Source organism: Bubalus kerabau, chromosome 1 (assembly GCF_029407905.1).
Source record: "Bubalus kerabau isolate K-KA32 ecotype Philippines breed swamp buffalo chromosome 1, PCC_UOA_SB_1v2, whole genome shotgun sequence".
Classification (NCBI taxonomy): Eukaryota; Metazoa; Chordata; class Mammalia; order Artiodactyla; family Bovidae; genus Bubalus; species Bubalus kerabau.
In genome coordinates this window covers 237,382,537-237,389,486 of record NC_073624.1, presented here as the reverse complement: position 1 = coordinate 237,389,486, position 6,950 = coordinate 237,382,537, and the positions used below count along the sequence as shown (strand labels likewise).

At 39.8% G+C, this 6,950-nt stretch overlaps 1 long non-coding RNA gene across 1 annotated transcript; it reads right to left on the bottom strand.

The window, feature by feature from the left end:
- Positions 1-332: 332 nt before the first annotated feature.
- Positions 333-4,802, bottom strand: LOC129642266 (uncharacterized). The gene is made up of 2 exons (XR_008709583.1): positions 4,601-4,802; positions 333-838 (listed from the first exon to the last, which is right to left on the bottom strand). It is a non-coding gene; the product is annotated as an uncharacterized LOC129642266 (long non-coding RNA).
- Between the last annotated feature and the right edge of the window lie 2,148 nt (positions 4,803-6,950).

The following is a 6,950-nucleotide window of genomic DNA, read 5'->3' as shown; positions in this document are numbered from 1 at the left end:
ACCATACAGTATTTGTTCCATTTACTCAATTCTGTGATTGCCATGTGAAAGCAGCCATAGACAGTAAGTAGACACACAGGCATGGTCGTATTGCAATAAAACTTTATTTACAAAAATGGAGGATGGGCTGGATGTGGTCCATGGGCTGATCGCCCCTCCACTGTAATTGATGAGGAAAAGAACAAATGAAAATGAATGAGCGGGATTACATTTAACCAGAGAGGAATTACTGGCTACCACAAAGAGCCCTTTATCAGAAAACTTGGATTCTATTTTCTTTCTCTTAAAAAACTTGTGTACTCTGTGGCCTCCAGGGCCTTGTCTTTAAAATAGCACCTCATAATACTGCTTCTGCTTAAAGATTTGAAACTATCAGGTCCTTATGGTTAAATCTATGTCTTATTTGTCTTCACTCCCTGAGCCCAGAATGTAGAATTCCTACATGCCTAGAGTATAAGAATGACAAACACTAGTTGGAGTGAAACAGATGTTTGATGAAGCAGGTAGTTGGACCATATAATGGTAAAACCCCTTAAAACTGGAAAAACTTGTCATCCAGCCAAATTGCCACTATGTAGACGTCCTTTTGGTTTAGACGGGGGTCTTTTGATTCCGAATGACAGAAAACTCAACAGAAATTGCCTGAAGCCCCAAAGGGAATTTATTGTCACATTGATGTGTCTTGTTTCAGGGGCTCAAACCACGTCAGAGATCCAGGGTTTCTCTTTATGTCCACTTGCCTTCTGCCTGACTGGTTCTCTTATCAGGCAGGCTTCACCCATTTGTAGCTTGATGACTAACATTGGCTTCAGGCTCATGTCCTCACAGTTCAAAGCAGCTGCAAAGACAGAATTGATTCCATTAGCTATTGCTGCCTAAGTGCGTGGGTGCTCAGTCATGTCCAACTCTTTGCGACCCCATGGACTGTAGCCTGCCAGGCTGCTCTCTTCATGGAATTTTTCAGCAAGAATACTGGAATGTATTGCCATTTCCTCCTCTCAGGAATATTCCAGACCCATAGATGGAACCTGCTTTTCTTTTGTCTCCTGGGTTGCAGCAGATTCTTTACCTTGCAATCCATTGCAATCCGTTGCAGCGGATTCTTTACCACGAGCGCCACCTGGGAAGCCCCTTAGCTATTGCTAGTAATGAGTATTCGACTCACTTGCTGTAAGGAGAGATGCTATGAGCATCAGTGCTGTACAAAAACACATCCCGAGAAGTAAAGACATGGCAGGTCAAGTGGAGTTCTCTAATGCTCTTAGTTTTGGAGTCTCCCATGTTCATAGTTACCTATAAATTACATACAATACTGCCAAGCCGAGGCTAGGGAAAAGAAATTGGCTTATATGGAGAAATGGTGTCTTTCTGGATGTGAACAAGCTTTCTCTAAACTCAGATTCACTTATTTTTCAAGCACTTTCTAAGAGAAAATATGAAAATAGTGGCATGTTCACCACGGACTTCTCAGCTTATTTCTGGGATATTATTTGAGAATATTAAAATTGAAGAATTATGTCACAGATTACGTTTTTAATGAACTTTGAAGGAATACTATACAATTGATAAAGTGATTGATATTTTCAGATCTTTCTATTATTTCTTTTGCTCTGAATTTTCTCAAAACCATATCTTTGTCAAGTTACAAATTTGGATAGTGTTAAAACATTTGAACATGAACCAACATAGAGTATCTGAAAATAATCATAATTTGTTTTATATAACAAGGATTAATTTGTTTCAAATTATGCTCATCTGTAGTAATATTAAATGCTACATTATATTTGCTAACCAAAAGTAGGAAGCAGTAGTTTACCTTACTTAAAGAAATTTTTTGAAGCATATTTGGTAACTTCGAAGTTAAAAGAAAAGCTCAAAAAGTCTGCAGAAATGTAGGAGCTGGATTATCTCTGGGGAGCTCAGTCTAAAACCTTAAATCTTGTTTTCTGGATGCTGAATCTGGAAAATTCAGCTCTTCAAATTTAAATTCGTCAAAGAGGGAATTAATTGGGTGATATTAGATGAATGACTTTTTAACCCTTGCTAAGGTAAGAGTGTCAGTATGATAGCCAAACATAGGACCTGCATGGGATGAAGTGAGACTGTTCTTTAGAAGAGAGAGATTTTAAAAGACATAATTAAATACAGAGATATACCATACTCATGCACTGGAAAATTTAATATTATTGCAATGCTATTTCTGCATTTCTCCACAGGTTGATCTGTGGGTTTAATGCAATCACAATCAAAATGACAGAGGACTTTTTGTTTGTTGTTGTTGTTGTTGTTTATTTATGGAAATTGACACACATCTGAAATTTATACAAAACACAAGTAAGAAAAGCCAAAACAATCTAGAAAAAGAAGAATGTTGAAGAGCTCATACTACCTAATTTAGTATAAGCTACAGAATCAAGACAGTATACTATTCATATAGTATCCTATTAGCAAAAGAACTGACATGCTGAATGGTAGCACAAAGTAGTAAATCCAAAAAAGGACTCAAACATATATAGCCAGCACACATATAGACTCAGTTGACTTTTGATAAGGGTGTCAAGGCAGTTTGAATGGGGAAAAGAAATCTTTTTTTTTCTACAAATGGTGCTGGAAAAACCTTATTATTTTTTTTTTTTTAAAGAAATTGTCTCCACCTCATACCACACAGGAAATTAATTTAAAATAGATCAGAGGCTAAAAATTAAAACCTTAAAGTACTAAACTTCTAAAAGAAAATAATTTGGGATGATTATAATCTTTTTAAACTCCAAAAGCTCTTTCCTTTTCTCTGATTTTTCCTATTTGTGTGGTTTCTCCCTTCCTTCTCTTTTTTCTTAGAAGATACTAGTTTGTTTGTTTGTTTTCTGTTTTCTTCTGCGATCTCTGTTGTCTTTATATCTTTTTCACACTGTATACTCTCCTGATCTCAGAGATCCTCAGTCCTCCATTCATATCTCAAAGTGATGGCCTAAACACTAATTAGGAGGGGTGCATAGATGACTAAGACTCTTAATCTGATGACTTTATTGAAAGGGGATTGGGTATATTGTTGTGGGGAGTCGCAAATCTCAGTATCTTTGAGTGTTTTATTTGGGCCATTCAGTTTTCTCAGAGATTACATTCCCCAGGTTTGGAGTGGGGAGTGGGGTGGGAAAAGGATTCCACAGTTTATTGAGCATTCAGTGGGAAGATTTTCTCTGAATCCCTTTGTTTCCCTCCCTTCCCCACTGTTTCTGCCTTCTCTGAGTCCAGAGCCTCACCCAAGATTTGTATTTTCATGCATACTTCAGTGTGAGAAATTTGAAAATTTAAGGCTCATTTGGCTGGTTACTATCAAATGAAATTTTTTTAAAAATCTAAAACATTTGTGCATCCTTAAATTCCCATTCTGGTATAGACAGGTGTTAGCCCCTGGGGGTGCATTGCCCTAAAGGTCACAGATCAAAGGAGTGTGTAGTGATTAAGATCAAGGGCTTTGGCATCAGAAAATCTTGGTTCAGCTCTGTTTCTACATTTTTGCTGTGAATATCTGTACTTGGTTCCCTTAAGCTTCAGTTTCTTCAAGCTTCAGTTCCCTCATCTGTTAAATGGGAAAAATAATTATATTTATTTCTTAGGGTTGTGAGAATTAAATAATATATCTATATCACATAGCAGAGTGCCTGACATAAAGTCTTCAATGATTAATGATGATGAGATAAATCTGTTTAAGAAAATACATCTGGTTGATGAACACTGATTTGATTCCTCTGAGTCTGCGGTCCTGGATATGTTGTTGAATCCATAGAGTCCAGAAGAGCCATAAATATCACCTAGTTCAAGCCCTGAAATCTGGTCCATGAAATGTGTGCTCTTCCCCATCAAGTGGTTTCACCAAAGTGGTGGAATTGGGCCCAGACCTTGGCTTGTTTATTACCTGAGCCTGTCTGGTAACTATCACCATATGCTTCCTCTATTGAACCTCTTCTTTCCTTGCCCAATAAACTCTAATGGTATTTTTGGTTTATGAGATGGTTGATAGCAGCCCTGCTTTTATTTCTCCATTATCAGGGCAAGGAGGCCAAGGGGCTGGTTAAGGGAGAATCCAGAATGGGAGCAGAGCCAAATTCCTGCCTAATTTCCCTTTGGCTCCATGAGGAGTCTGTGTGTAACTACTGCCAGCAGGGAGAGTTAATTGCGTTCGAGTGTGAATTGCACAGTAGCCAGGAGGACCATGGCTGATGCACAGTTTACGAGCAAGCATACACACAGCATAGGTGCTCATGTATGTGTGGGAAACCCCCGACATGCGTGGACAGCAGTGTCCATGCATGCCCACACCATCACTCCACGTGTCTACATATACACTAATGGCCAGGAGGAAAGTGCTCAGCACATTTGATCATACATCTCAGATTGAGGGAGGCCATTCAGGAGAAAGAAAGGGAAGATTATGAGGCAGAAAGAGAAATGAAACCTAGAGGTTCTGCCCTGTCAGCATTAACTGGAATGTAAGAAATAGAATTTGGACAGACAGACAAACTCCTGACATCTGCCAACAGCTAAAATGTTCAAAGGGCTTCTAATTCTCTAGCTGGTGATTGAACTTGGGTGAGTTTACCTGAGTAAGAGTTCTCAGTCTTTCCATCCAGGAGTCCCAGGAGGCTTGGCACCCTGTGATGAATTTCCATGGCTGATCTGTAAAGCCGAAGTCCATGCATTCCTGCATCCACTCAGCTTCTCTTCTTGGAGGGTCTCTCCCTTTATTTGTGATACACTGTTTATCCCGAGACTGGTTTGGATGTTTTAGGGTGGGGATATTTATGTTCATACCAGAAATGATAATCGAAGACACAGAGATATGGGCTCAGATAACATGGGAAAAAGAAATTGCCTTTGCAGGTGTTGCTAGCACTGCCAGAACAAGGGGAATTTGTTCTGCTAAGAGCTCTTATTATAATTCTTATTTTTCTCTTTATTTTAGGAGTTTTTGTTGCTTCTTGGTTCATTTTATTTTGCTGGGGGTCAGGCATCAAGGTGAAGTTTACCTCTTCCGCACATCATTTCCAGGCTTTGGAGGGTGCAAATGTACACACTCAGTGTGGGCCAGAATAGACCATCACATGCTGATGCTATAGGGTGAGATGCTCTGAACTGAGCTGCAGTCACATCTTGGTTATTATCTTTTGACACTGACATCTATGGCCCTTCCAGATAAGAAAGGAGGAACATGGATAGGGCCAGTTTTAATAATCCATGACTCTAGGATGAGACAGTATCTAATGTCCTTTGCAGTTTTAACAGTTCATAATTCCTGCACATGAATCTTTCAGATGTGCTGCATGAGAAAACACCTGTATTCCAAAAAACAAGCCCTTGTCCTGCTGCTCTCTGTTCCTTTCTGTCCTCTGTAACTCCATACATCCTCAGGTCTCCATGTAAGTTAGGCTTTTCCAGTCCACCTACAGCTGCCAAACTGGTCTGCATGTGTCTACTGTCCTCCCTGGAGATCCCCCATCAGAGAACTTGTCACCCTGAGGTAATTATTCATTGAACTGCTTCTATCCCCAGATATCCTGTGGTAGCTAATGGAATGAAAGCAGTTCCTGTCACTTTCTCATCTTTTTCCCTGTTCTATATATTCTCCTATGGGCTGGAGGTGTGGGGAAAGGTTTGGTGATGGCTGGACACTGAGCGGGCTTCTCCAACCCTCCTTGAAGAAGGCTGTGCCTGGTGGCTAATGTGTCTGCTTTTCTTTTGTGCCTTTTCTGAAGGTAGTGACTGCTCGGGCTTATCAAAGATCAGAGCTAAATGTGCTCTTAAAAGTTGCAAAATCAAACTCTTCACTATGTAGATGATGAAATTGAGACCCAGATTGGGGAAAGGCCTTGGTTAAGTTCACCAGCTAGAAAAGGAACCCAGCTGGCCCCAGAACCCAGGTTGTACCCACCATTCTGGGTAATTCCTGAAAAGAGAAATTGATTTAGCACCATTGATTCCTGCACTCCAGGACAATTTTGCAGCTGAAAATAACAGTCTCTTTCCTATTTCTACATTCTGATATGCTTGGTGATTTGTACTAATAGCTTATTTGTTTCATGTGGCCTTTAATGCTCCACCTCATGTGAACCTGAGAACTATTTCTGAGGCGAACATGATCTCGCCTCTTTGCTGCATAATGAGGTCAGGATTATTGTGGCTTTCCTCCAGAGAACACAAAAGCAGTGACTGACAGAATGAGGATTTCATTTTAAGTGTAATGGTTTTTTTTCTGCCACACTTGCTTTCTTTTTTAACGTTGATTTTTAATCAAATGAGTAATACAGAAACACCCTTGGTATAACAATTAAAATGTTATAAAGCTAAAATCCTCTTTGACTACTACCCTCAAGCCCAGTCTCTTTCCTCTGATCAAGGAGATGCTGACACAGTGAGTTGAGTGTATGTCCTGTCAGGCACTTTTCTATACATTTACTTTTATATGTCTGTGCCTGAAAATTCTGCAAACTAGTTTATTTTTCTTTTAATGGTTTTGTATTTTAGGTGATGTTTTGAAGTCTCCCTCTCTATGTGATGTTTTGAAGTCTCCTGTTTTCAGTAAGGCTTGGAGTTTTCACGCCAATGGATACAAATCTGTCTAATTCTCTTATCCTTGTACATGCGGTTCCCTGGAAAAACTGTGCCATGGGTAAGCCACTCCCCATATACACATATTCATTCCATCCCCACACATATGACACTGCTGGTAACATTTGCAAATAGGTTTCCTTGTGCACGTGTGCTTTTCTAGAACAGATAACAAACCATAAAATTGCTCTGGCTTAGCTAGGTCATGTGCATGTCAATTAACCAAAACTGCCAAATTGCCCCAGGGTGTCGCTGTACTAATTCATACCCCATTTCACTCCAGGAGGCCAAGGCATTTCCTAGGCCTCTGCCAGGCCAATACTTGCTATATCAGTGTTCTAAAT